Source organism: Balaenoptera ricei, chromosome 1 (assembly GCF_028023285.1).
Source record: "Balaenoptera ricei isolate mBalRic1 chromosome 1, mBalRic1.hap2, whole genome shotgun sequence".
NCBI classification, from domain to species: Eukaryota; Metazoa; Chordata; class Mammalia; order Artiodactyla; family Balaenopteridae; genus Balaenoptera; species Balaenoptera ricei.
In genome coordinates, this window is record NC_082639.1 from 132,606,826 (window position 1) to 132,630,358 (window position 23,533).

Consider the following 23,533-nt stretch of genomic DNA (forward strand, 5'->3'; position numbering starts at 1 on the left):
TGGTGTGTTTAATGTTGTTGCAGAGGTCTCTTAGGCTGTCATCATTTCTTTTCATTCTTTTTTCTTTATTCTGTTCTGTGACTGTGAATTCCACTATTTTGTCTTCCAGGTCATTTATCCGTTCTTCTGCCTCATTTATTCTGCTATTGATTCCTTGTAGTGTAATCTTCTTTTCAGTTATTGTATTGTTCACCTCTGTTTGTTCTTTAATTCTTCTAGGTCTTTGTTAAATATTTCTTGCATCTTCTTAATCTTTGCCTCCATTCTTTTTCTGAGGTCCTGGATAACATTCACTATCATTATTCTGATTTTTTTTCTGGAAGGTTGCCTATCTCCACTTCATTTAGTTGTTTTTCTGGGGTTTTATCTTGTTCCTTCACCTGGTACATAGTCCTCTGCCTTTTCATTTTGTCTGTCTTTCTGTGAATGTGGTTTTAGTTCCACAGGCTGCAGGATTGTAGTTTTTCTTGCTTCTGCTGTCTGCCCTCTGGTGGATAAGGCTATCTAAGAGGTTTGTGCAAGCTTCCTGATGGGAGGGACTGGTGGTGGGTAGAGCTGGGTGTTGCTCTGGTGAACAGAGCTCAGTAAAACTTCAATCCACTTGTCTGCTGGTGGGTGGGGCTGAGTTCCCTCCCTGTTGGTTGTTTGCCCTGAGGCGACCCAGAACTGGAGGCTACAGGTTCCTTGGTGGGGCTAATGGCAGACTCCGGGAGCGCTCATGCTAAGGAGCATGAACTCCTTGAGTCCAAGGAGCATGAACTTCCCAGAACTTCTGCTGCCAGTATCCTTTTCCCACAGTGAGCCACAGCTGCCCCCCCCACTCCCCCGCAGGAGACCCTTCAACACTAACAGGTAGGTCTGGTTCAGTCTCCCAAGGGGTCACTGCTCCTTCTCCCTGGGGTCGGATGCACCCACTACTTTGTGTGTGCCCTCCAAGAGTGGAGTCTCTGTTTCTCCCAGTTCTGTCAAAGTCCTGCAATCAAATCCTGCTAGCCTTCAAAGTCTGATTTTCTGGGAATTTTTCCTCCCATTGCCAGACCTCCAGGTTGGGAAGCCTGATGTGGGGCTCAGAACCTTCACTCCAGTCGGTGGGCTTCTGTGGTATAATTGTTCTCCAGTTTGTGAGTCATCCACCCAGTGGTTATGGGATTTGATTTTATTGTGATTGCGCCCCTCCTACCATCTCATTGCAGCTTCTCGTTTGTCTTTGGATGTGGGGTATCTTTTTAGGTGTGTTCCAGTGTCTTCCTGTCGATGACTGTTCAGCAGTTAGTTGTGACTCTGATGCTCTCACAAGAGGGAGTGAGTGCACGTCCTTCTACTCTGCCACCTTAGACCAATCTCCCAGAAGTGGATTTATTTAGAGAGAAACATACTCCATAGACAGAATGTGGGCCATCTCTGAAGGCGAGAGTGGCACCAGGGTATGGGGTTGTCAGTTTTTATAGGGGTAGGTAATTTCATAAGCCAAAGAGTGAGAGGAGTATTCCAGCTATTTTGGGGAAGGGGTGGGGATTTCCAGGAATTGGGCCTCTGTCCACTTTCTGACCTTTATGGTCGGCCTTGGAACTATCATGGTGCCTGTGCATGTGTCATTTAGTTTGCTGATGTGTTACAATGAGTGTGTACTGAGGCTCAAGGTTTAGTGGAAGTTGACTCATCCATCATCTTGGACCTATTTGGTTCTAATCAGTTTATGTTGTGTCCTTGGGCTATGTCATTCTTTTAAAGGTTGTGCCCTGCCTCCTTCCCTCCTGTTTCAGAATCCTGATTCTATTGACTCACTGGTTTGGGCAAGGCACTTGATCCTTCACCTGTACAGTGATAAGAGGATCACTTACCTTTTTGGATTCCAGTTATGATTAAATGACATAAGTTAAAGGGCTCAATATTATATTTAGCATATATTCAGTACTCAGTGAATAATAGCTATTTTTATTCCCTCTGGAAAGGAAGCAGAGGAAATTTAAAAGGCAGAAAAAGAGGAAAAAATAGAAAAACAATGAAGACAAACAGGGAAACAAATAGCAAAGGAAAGGTAGGTGTTCAGGTGAAAGCTCCAGGGGAGTTTTCTGACTTGAAAGTGAACAATGCTGCAGACAGAGATTTGCCATTGATGCTGAAAACTTGGCCTCTGTGTACTGGTGCTGAATCAAATCTCAGAGACAGAGTTTTGGGTGAAGTAGAAAAGAATAGCTTTATTGCTTTGCCAGGCAAAGGGGGACACGGGTGGGCTCTGTGCCCTCAAAAACTGTGTGTCCCAATCCTGGAGGATTTGGTGAGGAGTTTTATAGCAGTGGTTCAAGGGTAGGGTTGCTGATAAGATTAGGGTGTGTGCAGGGCCTGCACTCCTTTAATCTGCCCTCAGGTGGTCTCCTAATCTTGATGAGCTTCTCTGGTTCCTTTAGTCTGGCCTCAGGTGTCTTCTCTGGAAGGAATAATGCTAACATCTTCCATTTGTTGGCGATTTTAGTTCTGTAAAGAACTCAAAGATATTGTTTTGTGTATCCCTTGAGGCAGAACCAGGACCCTGTCCCAAGGCTGCACTCTTGTTTCTTGTCTGATCCTCCCTTGTCACTGCATTCCCTCCCTTCCCTGATTAGCAACTGTTTGAATCTGCCCTTTGGAACTCATGGAAGGTCATGGAGGCTGGAATCTATTCCCTACAAGAAACACAGGACATGAAAAGCCTTATGTGCCGAGGAGCCCCAAAGGTTCCTGCTCAGTTTCACCATGAACAATCTCCTTCACAGAGAGCAGTATCTCGCACTGGTTTCCCAACCTACTTCATATCTGAAGCATACACTCTTGAGTAAGAAAACGTCAGGGAATGTAAAGAATGAAAGATATGAGTCCGCAAGCAATGGAAAATATGAAGCAAGAAGAAGAAAGGGAAGACATTAATCAAAAAGTGTAAAGAACATGAAGGACAATGAAAGAATAAAGGCAAAGTTAAATTCTTGGTAGTAATACAGACTAGCAGGCAAAGGACCACCAACTGCCTTTATTAATTTAAAAAACAAGCAGATCTTAGTCCTGTTAGCTTTGTAGTTTTGACCTTTAAGGTCTTTTTTTTTTAGGTTTATGAGTAGGCTGAATCATGACAAATGCCTAATTTAAAATTGACTTAGCTGCCAATCACCTCTCCTGTGAGAATCAGCTGCCAACTGAACTCTAAAACAAATAAAAATACTTGGATTAATCCATTCAGCAACAGAAAAACATAACTCTTTCTTTCTGGGATCTTGGAGACCAAGTAAATTAACTCTGTTAAGGAGAGAGAGCCATATAAAGGGAGCAACCTTATAAGGGAATGACTGGATTGGGGTCTCCACTGTCAAAGGCACGGAGGGGATTCAAGGTAACATTCCTTGATTGAAAACATGGTTCAAGCATTGGGCCAAGTAGGGTTTTTAGGGGTCATATGTCTTGGATACTATTCCACATCAAACATTTTATTTCTAGGACACAGTGACCGGAAAGGTTTCTCATTCCAACCAATGTAAAAAATAACATGGCGTACCCCTCCCCTAATCCCACGCTAGCAGCCCTCCTTGGAACAACTTACAAGATAAAACATCTTTGCAGCAAAATATTATTAAGTCTCTCCTTTTAGCCACTTCATTTTTTCTCACTTCAGTAAGATTCTTAACAGGAGTGCAAATGCCCTATTTATTAGGAAAGACCTTGACCCTACACAGAGCAAATACAAACAGCAAAGTTATTCTAACAAACTATGTAAGTTGATGTTCTCTTCAATCTGCTTTCTTTGTGCCTAATTGTTGGCGGGCCAGTAAAGCTTAGGGCCCATGGCATAGGAAGAAAGAAGTGTAGGAAGCCCATGAGTTTCATGCAATCTGGGAGGGATTTCTGGACAGGGAAACATGGATTCCTGGCTCCAAAGGACTTGAATCTCTGGCTGCTTTGGGAAAGTGTCCTGTTTGTGTTGGAGATGTCCCAGGGCAGGCTTTCATTACAGAAATTGAGAGATGTTGCCTTAGGGTTCAGTGCCTTTCCCAGGCTTGTTAAGTGCCATTCACTCGTTCCTTCATTCAGTAGGTATTTATAAAACACTCCTGACTCAGAGCTAGGAAAATGTGAGCCAAGGGCAGGCTGCATCCTAGGAGTTGTCCTAGGAAATGAAAAGGTCACTGACTCTGACCTTGTATAGGCACAATTGTGTTATGGAGGTTAATAACACAGATATTAATTGGAGTCAGGAAGTTCTGGGTCCCCGTCCCACATCCTCCATTTTCTAATATGACCTTGGGCACATTATTAACTTGTCTGGGTTTCCAGTGTGAATAATAGTAATTCTGATGTGAATAATTAGTAACAGTAGGGTTATTATGAGCTTTAAATAAGACAATGCTTTCCCTAGCACATTATAGCCTTACACACTGCCTGACACATTGTAACTGTTATTAATATTTGATAGTCTAATATCAAGGCATATCTCTTCCATTCATCAGATCCCTAAATTAAAATAAAGAAGCACAGCAATTATTGCCGGTTATAATTTCATCTATAATCAATATCTCCAGAGACCCTTCTGGGTGATGGAGTAGAGCCCAAGCCATCTTGGCCAAAATGTCTCAATCTTTGGGTGTCTGAAAATGGCTTATGTTCACTAAAAGTTCTTTTATTCTCACTGGATTGCCAAGTGCTTTGTGAATATAAACTGATCCCAAGAGAGACTGAGGCCTATTGTCTCCGAGAGGAGCGCTTTTTCTCCACACAGCCCATCCTGCCAAATCCAAGACCACTCCAGGTTCGCTGAGAGCTGAGCATTGCTGAACCTCAGAGTTGAAAGGAGTTTTGGAGGTCATCAATCTCAGGCCTGCTCCATTGCATGAGCCAAACCACAGAGCTAAGTAAGACACTTAGGTCAACTGATAATATTTCCTCTCAAAGTCTCATATTTTTTTTCAGGCTTTCAGATCCTTAGACTTTCATGGAATAGGCTAGTGATGTTGAAGCGCTACCTATGAGTTATCATTCAGTAAAGTGAAAAAACAATGGCTCCACTTGGGGGCTCCCCTGCTGTTGGAGATGGCTGAGCATCTCTGAACTGGCTGTGGGTTGGTGGGAAAGTGTCAAGAATCCCATTGCTTTTACCATTTATACGGTAGTAAAAGGTATGCATTTGCTTTGTGTGTACTCTTGGGAAATACATTTCTGCACATATGTTCATGCAAAGTGGTAGCAAACACAGCCACAAAAAGGTTCCAAGAAGGCGTGACCAGAAGACAAGGAGAGAAGCCTCCACATCATCTCCGAAGCTGAGATGTAGGAGGAGGTGAAGTACCTTTTCAAATAATAATAATATAATAGTAATAATAGTGATCATAACCAGCTACACCAAGAAGTAAAGGGTTAAGTGGTGTTGTTCATTGTCACATGATGCTGGGAAAGAGCTGAGCAGGAACCTTGGGGATGGGGAGGAGGCACATCTTGCCTGCACATGTGGCCTCTACCACAAACACTTCAAAGTGCCTCCTCAGACCGACATAACATTCTGACGCCGACTGTAAATGCCCTTGACACGCAGAGTGGAAAATATCAAACGCTCCACCAGTCCCCAAAATGCAGTGTCTCTGCACTGGGAAAGGCCTTAATGAGCCTGCAGTGAAGGGGGAGGTTGGGGGCCAGGACTCGGAGCCAGGGAGAGGGGAGGGGGTGTAACGGGTGGTTCTGATTTAAGGCTTGTACAGATGCACGCCGGCGTGTGCAACTCTGCTCAGACCGCTGTGAATCTAAATGCCCCAGGACCTTGCAGAACAGCCCCCAACATCAATTCCAGGCCTTGCTGAGTCAAGACCCTACTGAGACTATTTCCCCTTGCACATTCCAGAGCATATGACTCTTAAGTGGAAGAATTTTCCAGCCCACAGAGCTGTGATTTTTCTGCCAAAGAATCTTTGTGCCCTGTTTTCTCCCACACAGTTCCCTTCCATTCTCAGGGAGGACACCTTATCACGCTGTCCTCTCTCTGGTAAATTTTCATGATGAAGAAAGTCGGCTGCCTGAAAGGTCTCTCATCCTACCAAGGTGCACCTGCCTTTCTGTGAACAGAGGGTCTTTCCCTCTGTTGGTCTGTTGTTATCTGCTCCCAGTAAACCTGCTACAAAATAACTCAGGAGAATCGTCCAGACAATGTGGAGGAAGAGGGTGTGTCTCTCTTTAATATCCCATCTTTTCATCATTGGCCCCTTGGGCTGAGTTTGTTCATCCACTCATTCTTTAATTCATTCACTATTTTTGAAACACTGGAGCACATAAAATTTATAAAACACCCTACCCTTTGAAAATATCACTGTATAATAGGGGAAGGGAACATACAAAGAACCAATGACAAATGAGTGTGTACAGTGCTTTAATAGAGGTCTGTTACAAAGTGCCCAGGCACACAGGAGCGAAAGCAAAGAGGTCAGCTCTAGGCATATGGACCTTTCTTGAGCAGACTGCATTTAAGCTGGACCTTGATGAATGCATGGGATTTTAGCAGGCAAAAGAAAGAGCCAGTGTAAAGAATTGGGAGAGAGCAAATCCTAGTGAATTTGGGGAAGGTGTTCAGTGTGGTTGGAACACAGGGTGTGGGGAGTGATGATGGTAGATGAGGCTGGGAAGGCACAACATTAAGGGCTCATGTGCCAGGCTGATGCACTCATTACAAAGTCTAAAGGATTTTAGGTCAAGCTCTGACTTAGAAGGGTAAATCTAGTGGAGTGAAAAATGAACTGGAAAGTGGAAAGGCTGGAGTCTTTCCTGTGTGTGTCATGCTCTGTTCATCTTAAGAGCTTCATTTGTTCATCAGAAAGGATATTTAATTTCTGTTTCTTCCCACGTCTGTTATACTCGCTTGGTGCCGCTCCTCCCAACTCCTTAGAGGCTTAGCATCGAAAACCAGTGATCTCAAGGCATTTTTCTCCTGCCGCTGCTCTTGTCTCTCCAGATCGTGTGTTCTAGAAGCAAGAATTTCGGGAAGTAATCAAAACCACTGGTCCATTATAGAGCTACACCCCAGAGGAAATATGGAGGATGAAATCCAGTCCTCAAGAGAGAGCAAACACATTCTTATATAAACATGGAGCAAATGCGAAATTTTAGCCAGAAAAATACTCACTTAAAATACATTCTGTTACTAAGCTTATATCAAACAGGCCCAAAGGGACCCATCAGAAGTTTTCTTGCAAATTATATTTACATGGCTTTAGGTGGTGTTTGAGTGGTTAAAATTCTTCTAGTATAATAACATGGGAACATAAGATAAGTGAATAATAAAAAAGGTAACTGAATCTCATGCGTTAAGTCCTAAAGTTTTTACAGGTATAATCTTTATGGAATAAGGAGGAATTAACCCATGAATAGGAAGGGTTCTGGAATGATAGAGGCAGTGCTCAGTGGTTTCTCCAGCTTTAATTGTCACTGCTGGAGACAAGACCCCAGATAGCATGAATTGATTTCCCTGATGAAAACATCAGATTTTATGTATTTTGAAAATTGGTGGGAACTGCTGTAAAAATAATTATGTCTTGCTTCTCTCCTCACAGAAAGACTGTAGATGACCAATGTCATTGCTTTGTTTGGAATATTGGCTCTGATGAAAAGTCTTTAGTTAAGATTCAGTGATTTATTACTGGAAACTTGTATAGCCTGGTCTAGATGTACTGACCACATTGAATATGCTCTTTTGATCTATCTCACCATCTGTATCATTTATACACTGCTCTACAAGGTATAGAACACAAGTTAGTGTGCTATGACTTTTATATGCATCATGTCATTTAAATCAATCTTACAACAACCCTGTGAGATAAGTTCTACTATTAGCCCTATTTTACACGTGCGGACACTGAAGGCTCAGAGGGATAAAGTTAACTTGGAGTTCCCAAGGAGCAGAAATGAGATTCTAATCCAGATCTGACTCACCATATTACATGGCACGCTGATATTTCTAAAGGACACTAAAGGCTGTTACCTGAGTATGGGGACAGGGAAAGGGACTAGATTGGGTTTAACTTAATCAAGTTGCCTGGGTGAGTGAGGGACAGACTCAGAGAGGTACCAAAATATTCATCTCCCTTCTTTTTGGTGTGGGCTCCACTTTTGACTCTCTTGGGTGCTAGAGGCAGTAAGGCACTGTTATCTGGAGTTGCGTCTGTAGAGCCAAAGAAAATCACCAACTCAGCAGGCTCAAGGTCTGAAAGCAATTATGCTGGGCCCAAAAAATAAGTGAGCAGCAGGTAAAACAGAATTTAATAATGTCTATTTAATTTCTAAATCCATTCCTTGCGTTTCCAAAATACTATATATATATTCTGTGTTTTAGCAAGGGAGGTGTTTTACCAGGATTCTATTCCTCAAAGAAGCTGCTCCTGTCAGACAACTTCTCTGGGAGTTAGTCCCACAGGCAGGCTGTCCTTGAGCACTTAGCACTGTTCTCAGCTCTTACTTTAAATGGTCCAGGAGGGCACACGGAGCTCCCAAAGGGCCATTTTGCTCTCCACCACAGAGTCTAAGGAAGAACCTTCACTGCTGGTCTACTCTCTCACCTGCTGTTCCTGACATGAGCAGAGGAAAATTGAAATTGTAAACTTGGTTTTGGTGAGCATCTTTACATGGCAAGTAGATTTGAAAGGAACCCAAGCAAATGCCCTGCTTCCTCTAGGAAGAAATAATGCCCAGTTTGCAAGAAAAGAGTGAGGTGACAATTGATCTTGTTTCCCATATTGTTCCAACAGAGATTCTAATCCAACAGGTCCCTTGTAATGGCATGACATCGGTGTTTTAAGTTGGAATAGGAAATTGGGACAGGGACTTCCCTGGTGGTGCAGTGGTTAAGAATCTGCCTGCCAATGCAGGGGACACGGGTTCGAGCCCTGGTCCAGGAAGATCCCACATGCCTCAGGGCAACTAAGCCTGTGTGCCACAACTACTGAGCCTGCACTCTAGAGCCCACAAGCCACAACTACTGAGCCCGTGAGCCACAACTACTGAAGCCTGTGTGCCTAGAGCCTATACTCCACAACAAGAGAAGCCACCGCAAAGAGAAGCCCGTGCCCCACAACGAAGAGTAGCCCCTGCTCACCGCAACTAGAGAAAGCCCGTGCACAGCAATGAAGACCCAGAGCAGCCAAAAATAAATTAATTAATAAAAAAAAAAATTGGAACATAAGAGGACATGATTATCTGGAGGTCCTCAAGACACCTCACCTTCCCCCTATGAATGTATTCCTTTGCCCATATGTCCTTGATTAGTGAGTGGTCCCATCATATACCCAGACACCTGTGTAGGAATCCCAGATTCTTCATTCTATCTTATCTCCCAGTAAGTCTTTTTGTTTTCCTCCTGAATATCTCTTTTCTCTACCTTCTTCTTTTCACCACTGTCAACTGTCAAAGTCCTCTTTATTAATCTCGCCCCCCTGCCCATCCTCCACACTGCTGCCAGAATGATGCCATGATGCCCCCCATCATGTTTTCCTGAAGGTCCCATCTTCCTCTACTTGTCCACCACCTCCCTTTGCTCACTTCTGCCTCTGAGTCTTGCAGCAGTGTGTCTGCTTGGTGTGGAACTCAAATCACCTTGGAAACCATAGCTATAAGGAAGTCTGGAAAATATCTTCTTATTTTCCACTATTCCAACCTCTGAAGTACAGGAAGACACATGAGAAGGAGGCTGGAGTGGGTGTTGAGAGAACAAGTATGAAGTATTTGCCACTCTGCCAACTCAGCTTTACCTGTGGTTCTTTGTGTCAGAGCTGTCATTGTTCAGAATTGGAGACAAAGAGCAACGGGAATATATAGTGGAGTTTGTTTCATGCACGTGATGCTGAGGGAGAAAAATTTACAGGGTATAGGAAATAGAGGAAACAGAACAATCATTAGCATTTAGAGGACCTCAACAATAATAGCAAATACCAACTAGCTATAGTGGATCCAATAACTGAGTAATTTCAACAGCGTCCTAAGTGGTCTCCTATTACTACCCCTGTCTCCTTCAATCGCGTCTCTACACAATGATCAAAGTGACTTGATAAAACTTAAGGCACATCAAGGTGCTCGTCTGCTCAAAACTCCCCAGTGACATCCCTTCTCACTCCTTTCGCTCAGAGAAAAGCTGTAACCCCCCATCTGTCACTCTGCCCCTTTGTTCTTCCGATGTGCTGGGTACACTCCACCTCAGCCCTTGCTCTGCTGCTCTCTTTGCCTGGAATACTCTTCCCCCAGGTACCTGTGGGACCTGTTCCCAAATGTCATCTTCTCAGTAAGTCCTTCGCTCGCTACCTTACCTCAAATTGCATCCCCCAGCTTCCCTCAACTTCCTATCGATCTTCCTCTTTATTTTCTCCTTAGCATTTGTTTCCAGTGGACCAAATTTATCTTGTTTAAATCGTCCCTCTCCATCCCCTCAAATGTAAGCTCAATATAGGTAGAGATTGTTATACCCCCTTTTCACTACTATCTCCACAGAAACCAGCACAGTGCCTGGTGCATGATAGGTGCTTCATGAATATTTATTGAATCAAAGAATAAATGAACAAGCTGGTTAAATGAAAGAACTTTTGGATGGATGAAAAAATAAAAAAGCTTTTCCCATAGAGAGATGAAATGTAAAAGGGATTTCTAAGGAGGCATAAAGGGAATTTTCTAAAACCCTTTTCCTTCTGGGGTATCACTGGGGGCAAGACTGTGGAGGTGCTTTCTGCCAGCCATCTACTAGAGAACCCTTGGGGCTGACAGAGCTCTGGTGGGGAAGGAACACTATCCTGGAGCCAGGAGAGCAGGCTCTAGCTAGATAAGTTTGGGGAAGCCCTTTCTGCTCACTTGGGCCCTGATTTTACTGGTGGAGAAACTTAGGCTGCTATGGGCTCTGACTTTCTTCCATGGTGGATTGCACTGAAAGAACAATTCATTGATAAGTGATTTAAACTCTGTGGGTGTATCTCCAAAGACTCAAGAGCTACATTTTTAGCCTATGATTTTCCTCCAGAAATGCTTGTGGCAGCAGAAATCTCTCCACTCCACCCCATGGAGCGGGGCTGTGTCCACTGGGCTGTGGGCTGTTAACGGTCAAAGCTCATGAGGATGTCTGTGGCCTGCCTCTTTAGGACACCGTGTTCCATTTGCTGCAGCAATCTTGTGGTCCAATTTTTATTTCTACTTTAAATACACAAGCTTTCTCTACACATTTCACGTGAGTATCTTGAGGGAATCCAGGGACATTTTTCTTTAACCTGCCTGAAATTTGTTTTGGCAGAAGTTCTGAAGGCTGAAGTCTTGAGAGATTTGGGTTTTGTTAAATTATAGACATAATTTCAGTGAGGTTAAATAGCTCAGGCAAAAATTGGAGTGCCCTCCCATCATTTCTGCCCGTGAAACTCTACCCATCCTGCAAGGCCTGACTCTAGTGCTATCTCATCCAGAGAGCTTTCCCAGGTCATCAGAGCTAGAAGGGCATTCTCTTCTCCCCGAGGCTGTGTGCTAACAGAGCATGTAAAGGGAAGCCGGACAGATAAGGGTTTGAATCCCAGATCTTGCTAGTGGGTAACCTTGACCAAGTTTCCCAATTTCTCTAAGACTCAGATTTCTCAATTGTAAATGGTGATAGTGAAAATAGTAGTAGGTAACATTTATTGAGTGCGTACTGTCAAGCACTATGTTAGATATTTTACATCATCTATTTTACTCAATCCTCTTAAGAACCCTGTGGGACAAGACATTTTATTATGTCTTCTCTATATATGAGGAAACTGAAGGTAAGAATGAAATGATAATATCTCACTGAGTGATGGAGATTAAATTTAAAAAATATGGATCATGGCATTAATTAAGCACTTAATAAATGTAAGTTCCTTCTCCATTGTATTCATTAAACCAGCTTGGGTATGTCATTCTCACAACACTTACCCTGTGTTGCCTTATATTATGACTCTGTAGAAGTAGTGAGATGTACAGGATGGGAAGTAAGAGCCTGGGCTCTAACCCTTGGACATGTTACTTAATTTTTGTGAACGTTGATCTCCTCAACTATAAAATAGGAGGAATGCTACTGTGAAGGTTCATCGAACTGATATATAATCTAAAATAATGCCTGGCACATAATAGCTATTACTATTATTATTTATCAAGAATGTTAAAATCTATATTCCTCTTCAGTTTGAAGTTACCTGAGGAATAAAACAGGTCTTTTCCATTGTTGTACCCCTTTGTGACCCCATCCTGTGTCTTGTATGTTATGAAATTACTTCTCAAAGTGCACCCAAAGTGGCACCTGAATTAGAATGTCCTGAAAGCTTGATAAAAGGAAGATTCCTGGGCATCTCCCCAAACTCAATGGATTATGATCTGTGGCAGTGACCCAGGATTTTGCATTTTACCAATCTCCTCAGTTAAGTTCTATGGACCCTGATGTTTGAGGACCACTCTACTCAGGGCACCAAATATCTATGAGTGAAATAAACAAGTGGATGGATGATCAAAGCAATTTTTTTATTCCCATGTGACACAGCTTGCATTATCTTAGTTCCCCGACTAGGGACTGAACCCCGGAGCCACGGCCGTGAAAGCGCCGAGTCTTAACCACTGGACCGCCAGAAAAGTCCCCAAAGCAATTTGTTTAAGTATGCATTTTTCAAAAGTAATGGAAAGAAAAACTACCAATAGTGCTAATAATTTTGGGTTAAAAAGATTCTGGTCTTGCTCTTCAGCATACAGTTTTGGATCCCACTTACTCATTTGGCTTATTCTTGCCCCAAATGCTCCTTCAGTCCATTTCCTTGGGGAGGTGGAGTAGTTATCTATTGAGGCACAGGTCTTCAATAGACTCTGAAAGTTTCCTAAGAACTGTGAGTGTCCAGCTGATTCCTCAGCAACATAGACTTACCCACACTCTGGGTGCCTGCCTGTAAGTATCATCCTAAAGCTCTATCGAGATGAATTATATTAATGGACTCTATAAGAAAACAAACACCTCCAAACTTTCAGAACTTTTAATTGGGATAAAAGTCTTTTCAGCCTCAACATTTTAGCAAAGAAATTGAAATCTTGAGTTACATGAATCATATGAATCATATACATAGACATTTTGGATTTATTTTTTATCCCAAGTTTCTTTTTTAAGGACATTTCTTAAAGCACTGCTAAACAAAAGATTATTTTTCTATAAAGACTTGTCACACCAGCATCTCAGTAGAAATGCCGCCCCTTTAGAAATAAAAAGGAGGGAAGACAGAAAGTGATGTGGTCAGCAGAGTAATAAATTAAATTCACCTGGCAGAGTTTGTTCTTCAGGTCTGAAACATGTAAAAGAACACATTTCTAGTGAATGGAAAAAAAAAATTCCACAGAAAGAAAGACCAGTTCTGAAACATGAAAAGAGAGGTTACTGCTTCCAAACCCTGACTCCAGCGTAAATGGCAGGCTCGGGTTAAGAGTCATAGTTCCTGGGTAATTTCCATACCAAATGTGCAAAATTTTACAAGCCAAAACAAAAGCTCTCAAGCCAAACAAAGCCCAAGCTAATTTAATTTCTCCCACAGAAAAGAAAGATGATAACAACCTAGAATTGAATACTTTTGTCATTAAAAGTTGCTATATTTTAAATTTTTCATTGATTTGGGTAGTGAAAAACTACACACTAATATATCTTCTTCCAGGAGGTAGTAACTGCAATATGCTAAAGAGCTCAAAGTCAAAAGTTCTATAGGGTTTGTGTAGCATCTGCACTAGCATATTTCTTACCCAGTAAAGCCTCAATTTCTTCATCTGCAAAACTAGAAACAGACCTGTGCTTTTTTCAAAGGGTGGTTGTGAGGATTATATGTTAAAATGTCTATAAAGCTCTTAGCACAGTTCACTGCACACTGTAAGACCTTAGTAAATGCTAGTTGTTATAATTATACAAGCTTCAGCCTGGAGACAAAGATTTCTACCTTTATTGGAATGAATAACTGATGCTCATGACCTCAATAATAATGAGATATTATGTTGTGTAGCCCTGGCAGAGGAACTAAAGCAAAAGTGGAGACTAAATAACGTGGAAGAAAAGCCAATTACTTGAGCAGCAGGGGGTGATTGATGTACACTAGTTGGATATATCTTAAAGGAGATGGTACTTCTAGACATGCCTCATGTCACCAAGAAGCTCCATGCCAAGAGTAAATTATTGTCATGTATTTAGGCAATAATGCCAAATGCAACACCAGATTTATCTGAGTTCTAGTTTTAGGAAAAATAGCCATCTGTTAACTCCTTTTTCTCTGAGGAATACAAAACACTTCGTATGAATTTTTACATTTTCAAAGATTATATTGTGTTAGTGAGGGAGTGGGGAATATTAATTTCTATTTTCTGTTGGGTAGAAGCAGGCCCAAGAAGATAAAACTGCTTTCATAAAATCACATAACTGAAACAGAACCTCAGTCTCTTAATAACTAAATTTCAAACTCAATCCAGTAAAGCTCACTGCATTTCACATGGGCTTCACGTGCACAGTATCTCTGCTTCTTTTTGGTTTCATTTTCAAGAGAAATAATTCATAAATTTCAGCCAGTTCCATGGTTTTTCCCATCACTGGCTCTCTGGACATGTTCAGGGTGTTTGTCTTTTTGGCTTCAACGTAAATGCTATGCAGGTGTGAGCCCCGTGCTGGGCAGAATTGGAAAGCAGTGCAGTCATGAAGGCTCTGGAGAACCACACCTTTGGTTTTTCATTACAAGTGAACCAAGCTGGGATCAAATCTGAGATCTGAGGGAGAAGGGCCTGAATCACTGGACGTGGCCTCAGCGTCCAAGCAGGATGTATCAGGTGTGGTTGGGGGAAACTTGAGGACCAGAGAGATGGCTGTTCTGAAAGGAACCCCAGTCCATGGGGGACCTTTTATGCCTGGCAAATGGGTGTGGGGATTTGAGATAATGATCAGTCAGGATGAGAGAGCTGAGCTAGAAGAATCTTCTAGAAGCTGAGAGGTCATTAACACAATGCCTATAGTGTTAAAACAAACAAACAAAAAATAGAATCCATAAAGAAATGATAGCCCTATAACACACAGGCAGAAAGTAAATGAAATAAGAGAAAACAACTTTTTGGTTCCAGCTTTAGACGTCAGTTACTTTTCTCAGAAATAACAAATGTGTATTTCTTGAAAAACATACCTTAGGGAAAGAATCAGAAATGCAGGAAAGATTTCTGTTGGAAGATGTTCATCATTGTGTTATTCATGTTAGTAAAATAATGGAATAAAATGTAACACTCAACAATAGGAAAATTTTAAATAATTTGAATATTTTATTGATACAATAAATATTGATACAACGAAATAAATATTTATTGATACAATAAATAATGATACAGTGAAATAGTAGACGTCCATTAAATAACAAGTTTCCAAAGAATGTTTTATCACAATATTATATTTAAGTGAAAAAGTAAGACATAAAACTGTGCATACAATGTGGTTTTGATTATGTAAAAGAAACACAAAGACACACACACACACAGATTGGAAGTAAATACACCATAAAGGAAACAATGATACTCTATCTCTGGGTGATGAACTTGTTGGAGATTTTATATTCTTCTTTGTTTAAATTTTTAAAAGACTTAAAAATACAACTCACATATCTTTTCAATAATCTGAAGAAATATTATCTGAAGAAAGATGATGTGACAAACCCACATAGAAAAATGGTCAATGTGCCTGGCAACCAATTTTTTCTACTAAAACGACTTGTGCATTCTAAACCTGGAGAAAAACAATTTCAAATTAATCTTCTGCAACACCACTCCCGTGGCTACCTTGATTCAAACTTTCAGAAATTCACAAAGACCACGCCACTCAGCTGGCCTCAGGAATGCAGATGTCTGAGTCATTTCCCTTTGGCCATGTGGGGAACATCATCCCCATATATCCAGATCTGTAAGCAGGCCAAGTCCTGTCATTTTCTGTGGGCAAAGGGAGGGAAGGAGCTACGTGATGGCATGCACAGAATCACGTATCATCTCTTGTGCCATTACGTCTTACCAGCTTTCTGAAGGCACAATCGTTTCAATGCTCTGTTCATTTTTTCCTCTCAAGAATGTGGCCAAAATTTGATGTGTGTAGAAGATGTCTATTTAGCCTCCCTTCCTCAGCATTCTCCCCAGTCATTCAAATATGTGGTAGGAAAAGAAAACTGATTTGCATTACAACTTTTTATTCTCTGCATTGAATTCTCTCTAGTTATTGTTTATTTGGCTTTGAAATGTTCTCCTTTTGAGAAATGAGCATTTGCATACACTGCAGATAGGACTATAAATTGGTATAATATTTTGGGGGAGATCTCTTAATCATAAACAAACACATATAGATGTGTACATATAACTTTACCTATATATATTAAGAGTCTTGAAAGTATCTTTAAAGTACACTTTCACACCAAAATGCCACTTATAATCAGTCAAAAGAAGATAGTTTAAAATTTCTTCCCATTTTGATACTATTGTTCTCACATGAAATTTGATATAAATAACAACAGTGAACATCATGTGTCATTGGCAACTTTTGGATAAAACTACGAAGCTCTGAGAAAGGTAAAAAGAAACCAGCATCTGTTGAGAATTTTCTGTGTGCCAGACATTTTCCCAAGCTTATCTTACTTAATTCTCAAGCTGAGGTAGATGATGGACAGCTTCTCTTTAATCCCTCTTGTCCTGTAAGCCCTTTGCACTGGAATATAATTCTTCTGGAACATTTTCTCACAAGGTTCTCATACAAAGTGATTGATACCATCCTGTTTTCTTCAAAACCTTGATGATCAACTGATTGCTGAGGTTGGGACTGGAAACTATCTTATGATGGTGGGATAGGGGTCTTTGAAGGCATCTCAAGCAACACCACAGTGAAGAAGCACAAAGACTTCCGGAATGGAAATAGTTCATGGGACCAAGAATCAATGTGTAAGATATAACTTTCAACCTAGCCTCAGCAAGGTGTAAACAGATATTTCCACAAAGAACCAGAAGCTCTCTTAAGGGACTTGTGTCCATTATCCTTCATTTTGAATCTAATCATTGTACCATATTACTTGAGAAAATGCACCAAATTACAAAAAAATATAACTTTTCCTCTAATGGGTTAAATTACCAGAAAGTTTATGAAATGGAAGAAATGAACATTAATTCCACCTTCTCTAAGTTTAGGAAATTTAGTCTTTTTGAACTGATTTGATAGTTTGGTTTTGGCTTTTAAGGTCCTTTGCTCTTTTTCTAATCTAGTATTTATAAGGAAAGAAAGACTTGATTTTTATAAATTCCTTCCTCCATTAATTAAAAATACCCTGAGTCTTCCCAGGAGTTGAAGTAAAAAATAAGGTTTCATATAGACGTCTTTCTTCTAATGACCACAGAAGTGGAGTTTAACATTTAGGAAACATGTACCTTATTTTCTCTGGAGTGTTATTTATTAGGAATGCATCATTAGTCACTTCATGGAGAATGCTTCCAAGACAGTGTGGCCGGATAATATCTTAACTGCAGTTTGATGCGAATGAAAAAAACCCCTTACAATTATAGGGCAGAAAAATAATGCAAGCTTCATTTAGGCAAAGCTTTTTGGCCTAGACAACTTTTAGAACTGAGTGACCCAGGGAAGGTCTGGAACTTAAGTGAACATGAGAACTGTTATTATAATTGGCACCTGGGTTTGGTACCTAAAAGCTGCAAGAAAAGAACACAATTACAGATCACAATAGGACAAGATAGATTCCCTCTATATATTGCTCTTCACCCAACACTTTTATCATTACCAAGACGAGTATATAAATCACTCCCTGATCATTCTTCATATGTTCCCCAGATTGTAGTTCATTTTCCTGAGCCTCAACTTATTGTACTTTGCTGGACCGTAAGACCAGAATGTGATATTGAAACCAGGCCCATATTCTTCAGAGCTCTACTATTTATATTACTCAACCTCCGTGGTCGTGCTGAGTGCCAAATCTATAGAATTCTTCCACCCCCATCAAAAGCTTCCTGGATTTTTAAGCAAGATGATACCCTTTATTACTTCTTAGTGGCTCATGTACAATTTAGGGAAACCCTCAAGAAGTCCATTCACCTTGCCTAGTTCTGGTTACTTCAGAATCCATACCGTATGACACACATAGTGGCTCTGTGACAGAAAGATCCTGAAGCTGTGTGGGACCAGGTACATATGTTGTCCTGACAGCTGAAGGGTGCTTTTAACTCTTAGGGAAAGTGCTATGATTGTGGCCGAGTATACACAGATCATTAGCTTTTTTTTCCTCCTAGGTAAAAAATAATCACTAACTGTGATCTTTCCCTGGAGTTTAACTTGAATGACAGGCAGAAAGAACACTGCTAAGAACAAAAGCACTTCTAGGCCTGGAGAAGGGAATGGTGGAGAAAAGAGGTAGCCTTTTTAAAAGTCTCTTGAGTTGTAAGTGGAGGCACAGAGGAAGCCAGAATCAAAGAGATTCTTTCATAAAACTGGTAATAATTATTATTGGTTATAATTTAAATACTTGATTGCACCAATGTATTCAAAGAAAGCTGTGGTTTGGTCGTGTCTCCAGAAATTACAGAATATAAAACAAAGTTGGAAAGTTGCAAATGGACCTGATTTTGTAAAAGGAAGCAAGAGCATTTGAAATTTAAATAGCAGTCATGGAAATTATTTTGCAAAATAATTTATTAGGGGAAGCAGAAAGAAATCTGAATGAAAAAGAATAAGATATCACATGCGTTTTTTACAAAACAACATAAAAGGGAGCTTTAAGGATGCCTTCCAAGATGTAGTAATAAGAATCGGTAATATAATGCAGGGATCGGGCCTAATGGGTGGAAGCAGGAAAATAAGTAAACAGTTACGCATTAGAATAGATTTCATCTTAGGGGTGAGGAGCCAAGTGACAGCTTTTGCAGCAAGGCCACCATATTCTTGACATTCCTTGTCTCCATCAAGAAACCATGACCATTTGGCAGAAGATTCCAGCAAGGTCTTGGTCCTTCTATGGCCTTTATGTTTGGCAAGAAGTTCTGAAAAGTACTTCCTGCCAAACCTTACACCCTTTACATCCTGAACTTTCTGGGAATTCCAGCCCTCCTTGAGGAATGAGATGTTGATTTTCATCCTTCCCTGCCAGGTCCAGAGAAGTTTAGCACTGCCAAGGGCTGGTGTCAACTGTACAATCTTGATATAACATGCAAAGATCAAATATAGATCATTAAGTTTGAAGTTGCTAATGATCACTGATTCATTAACAAGTCAACAGAAATATTGACCAAGCATCCCCAATGTGTAAGGCATAATATCAGAGCTATATAAATGATTTTAAGATATAGTCGCAATCAAGAAATCTACAATCTCATTGTAGAACAGACATTAGACATTAGCTCTTAGTAGGTATTGTTAGCTTTTCATGGAAATAAACATGAATGGCATGGTCAACAAGAACCATCAATTTCAGGTAAAGTGACAGATCCCCAGGGACTAGAGGGGCTCCCATACCTTCAGGAAATAAGGGGACCTGAGGAAGGAGGAGAGCAAACAAACATACATTCTTGATAACCTTTTATGGGTCAAGCTCCACATTTATTCTTTCATTTAATCCTCTCACCAAGTATCCAAGGTAGATTTTATTCTTATTTTTATAGATGAGAGCACAGAAGCCTAAAGATGCTTAGAAACTTGCCAAGGTTACAAAACGAATAGACAGCAGAGTCAGAATTTGACCCACGTCTGACTGAGTTCACCATCTTATACTCCTAACTTCATTATGAAGGATGGCTGAAGTTGATAGACTAAGAAACAGCCACAGAGCAACTTCCACACAGTTTGGCACGTACTTTCTCAATATGCACCTGCATAGATAGTTAAAATTAGTTCAACGGTTAATGGCTCTCTTAGTGAAGTGGTGGAGAGAGAAATAGGATAGCCTAACACATAAGAGGTAAGTGCTACAATTGGGTTTTTAGCTAAATGTTGTCTGGTTTTGTGCTCTCCCAGAAGCAGACCCAGAGATAAGGATTCAAATGCAAATATTCAATAGTATAAAAAGGCAAGCAGGAAATATTCATAGAAAAGTGGGGGGACAAGACAGGAAAGAGCATGTAAAGGGTGACGTAGTAAGCCAGTTACCGCCATGGATGACTGGAACATAATCCTGTAGGGGATCTCTGGAAAACAGTGGAGAACACAAACCTCAGAAGCACACATCCAAGAAGTCATAGAGCTGGAGGATTTATACCCTAGTTCCAACCAGTCATTGGTTAAGAGCAGAGCGATGGTGGAGTTGGGGTAGTTAATTCCCTGGTACTTCTTTTTTTTTTTTTTTTTTTTTTTATTATTTATTTTTGGCTGTGTTGGGTCTTCGTTTCTATGCGAGGGCTTTCTCTAGTTGCGGCGAGCGGGGGCCACTCTTCATCGCGGTGCGCAAGCCTCTCACTATCGCGGCCTCGCCTGTTGCGGAGCACAGGCTCCAGACGCGCAGGCTCAGTAGTTGTGGCTCACGGGCCCAGTCGCTCCACGGCATGTGGGATCCTCCCAGACCAGGGCTCGAACCCGTGTCCCCTGCATTGGCAGGCGGATTCTCAACCACTGCGCCACCAGGGAAGCCCCCCTGGTACTTCTTGTCTGCCATGAGCACAGGCAGAGTCCCATCTGAGGCTTGGAGGAAAGTCCCAGAAGGTCATGCAGACACAATTGAGGCTGGCTGTCTTGAGTGACACAGGTAAGACTCAAGGGTTATGGGCAGGGCACTGGCAGCACCTATAAACACCAGTATCTTTGGTGCAGATTTTGTAATATTCTCTATTACTCCAGCCCTTTTGATGTGTAGGATTATGTAGGCCATTGTCTCTCAAACTTCAAAGTGCATAGGAAGCTCTTGGGAAGCTTGTTAACAAAGCAGATTCTGGGACCTCATCCATTGAGAGTCACCTGTAGTTCAGGGATGGAGTCTAGGAATTTATGTCATTAATAAGTATCCCAGGTGATTCTGACTCACATGGTCCATGGGTCACACACTGAGACACAATGCCTGGAATCTCCATGTATTACATGGAAAACAGATGAACAGGGGAAGGCCATGTGATAAAGTGAAAAGAAGATGGTATTTGGATCAAGATATCCTTGGATATAAATGCTGGCTCCATTACTTAGTGACCTAAGAAAAATTACATAATCTCTTTGTTTCATTTTTTTTTTTAATCTATAAAATGGAGAGAAAAGCATACACTTGGACTGTTTTCTATGAGCGTTAAATAAGATAACTGGTAGAAGAGTCCAGAGAACTATGTGTCATGTGGTAAACATCAGTGTTAATTCTTTTATTTTTTTTCTCAGAAGATTGAAATCTGTTGACAAAGTGATACCAATGGCATTTGACAGTTAATGCTGTTTGACAAATTATACCTGACTAGAAGAAAACTCGATGACAAAATAATGCAGGCCTTAGCTCTAAAATTTCCCCCCAATTTCTCAGTGCACCTACAAATTATTTTTTACCTTCCACTTACAACTGCATTACATAATGATTACCCTGGGGCTATAAATAGAAGTGTCCAAGTTCCAAGAGACAGATCAGGTTAATTTGGCTCCAGATCTGGCTCAAGGACCTGGACTGCAGACTCTCACTCTTAGACACTGACTTTCCATACTGAGCAACTTTGGTTTATTGGCTCTTTGTGTTTCTAGGGAAGATATTTTCAAGTATACACTGAGAAGAGAAGGAAAGGTGCCAAGAAAAAGATTAGAGATAAAACTGACTATAATTTTGAATAGATTGTACTTATTTATTGTTATTATCACATCAAACTGATTGACAATCAGAATGAATTTGGGATTATAATGGTATTACCACGTTATAGACCTCAAGAGATGAATATTAGAGCAAAAAGCAATGTGCTTTGTACTTAATAGATACTCAAGTGTTCACTGAATTTAATGACATCATTCAGGACACATAATCGCCTTCATGCTTCTCCAAGATCTCTAGATAGTTCACTCCCTCTGCCTCATCTTTACCTTGGTCACCTAGTTTGGCTTAAATATTAACCGAATCTCTCTTACCTTAATTTAGAGTAAGTGACTTCTACTTGGTCCTCAGGAATTTAGAGGAAAATGTATCAAAGAGCAAAGCTTTGTTAGCTACTCCCAAGATTGGCTGACTTAATCTCATAACCAAAACATGGGTAGGACAATAGTGAAGATTTTAGAAGAAAAATCTTTTTCTATAAATGTTGATCTCATTTAGTCCTGATGTGGATCACAGGGGCCACGTACCATAGAGTATGATGCTGCCCTCAAGCATGATGCCAGAGCACCTGTTTCTTTAAGCTTAGGTACACGAGCTATGCAGTCACCCTCTTAACATCACCAGAGAGATAAACACTGCTGGACATGAAGCCTGCAGCACAAGCCACGTGGGAACCCCACTCGAGTGCACCTCCCAAAGCAGTCACTTCCCCATGCTTATGAAACCTCATACAAGCCTCTGTGTCCCTGTCCTTTCAAGTGAAAGCCTTTTGCTTTAGTCTCCCAGGCCTTCCCTGACCCACAAAAGGCTGGCTTAAGAGTTAATGATTAGGAAGAGAAGATTTAGAAACAAAGAATAGCCTTCGGGACGGGAAACTGGTAACCATTTAGACTATAAACCAACCACGTTCTCTGACACACATTCCTAAATTGTTTGCACAGGAAGCAGACCCCACCAGATAAAAACTGCTGACCTCAAGCGCAGAGACCCCAGACCAGCTGAAACCAGAAGACTGGTGATACTCAAAACTTCACCTCGATGCCAACCAATTCAAGAACTGTGTGCGAGCTGCTCACACACCCTGCAGCCCCATCCCTCACGTTGCCTTTAACAGTCCTTTGCTTGCACCGAGATGTCAAGATGGTTTCTAAGGACACTAGTCCACCGTCTTCTTGGTTAGCGTGCTTTCTCAAATAAAGTCACTTTCTTTGCCTCAACACCTTGCCACTCGACCTATTGGCCTGTTGTGCAGCAAGTAGCCGAACCTGACTTTGGTAACACTCCCACAGGAAAACCAGTGTGGTCTGGTGGTATAAGGATGGGCTTGAGGGCTGATGCACCTCATTCTGGTCCAGGTTGTGCCTGATTCTTCTTGCTTAGGGACCTGGATCAAGTCACATCTCTACACTCTCATTTTCTCTAATGTACAATTATGGAGTTTGAATAAATGATCACTAAACTCTCCTTCATCCCTGGAGATGATTCTTCTAAGGAGAATACATCAGGATAACCAATGATAGATACATCTGATTCTCATTACCTGCAGCCATTATGTCCTCTAAGTAGCCAAGAACACTGAATTAGCAAACACTGAACCATGCTCTTAGGGGAAATACAGAGTTAGGTTCCTGCAAGCCTCAGAGCACAACATTTTCATCAACTGATCAATACATAACCTTGTTTTATGTGTGTGTCTATTTAAAGACTCCTTATTTAATATATATTGTTAATTTATTAACATTGAACTCATGGCCAACAGCACTATAAACTTG

General features: G+C 41.1%; 1 long non-coding RNA gene across 1 annotated transcript in view; it reads left to right on the forward strand.

Moving 5' to 3' along the window:
- LOC132373280 (uncharacterized) overlaps positions 1–22,978 on the forward strand; it is a 205,689-nt gene extending 182,711 nt beyond the window's left edge. The window contains exon 5 of the long non-coding RNA XR_009505398.1: positions 22,703–22,978. This is a non-coding gene — a long non-coding RNA (uncharacterized LOC132373280). The remainder of the gene's footprint in view (positions 1–22,702) is intronic.
- The last annotated feature ends 555 nt before the right edge of the window (positions 22,979–23,533 follow it).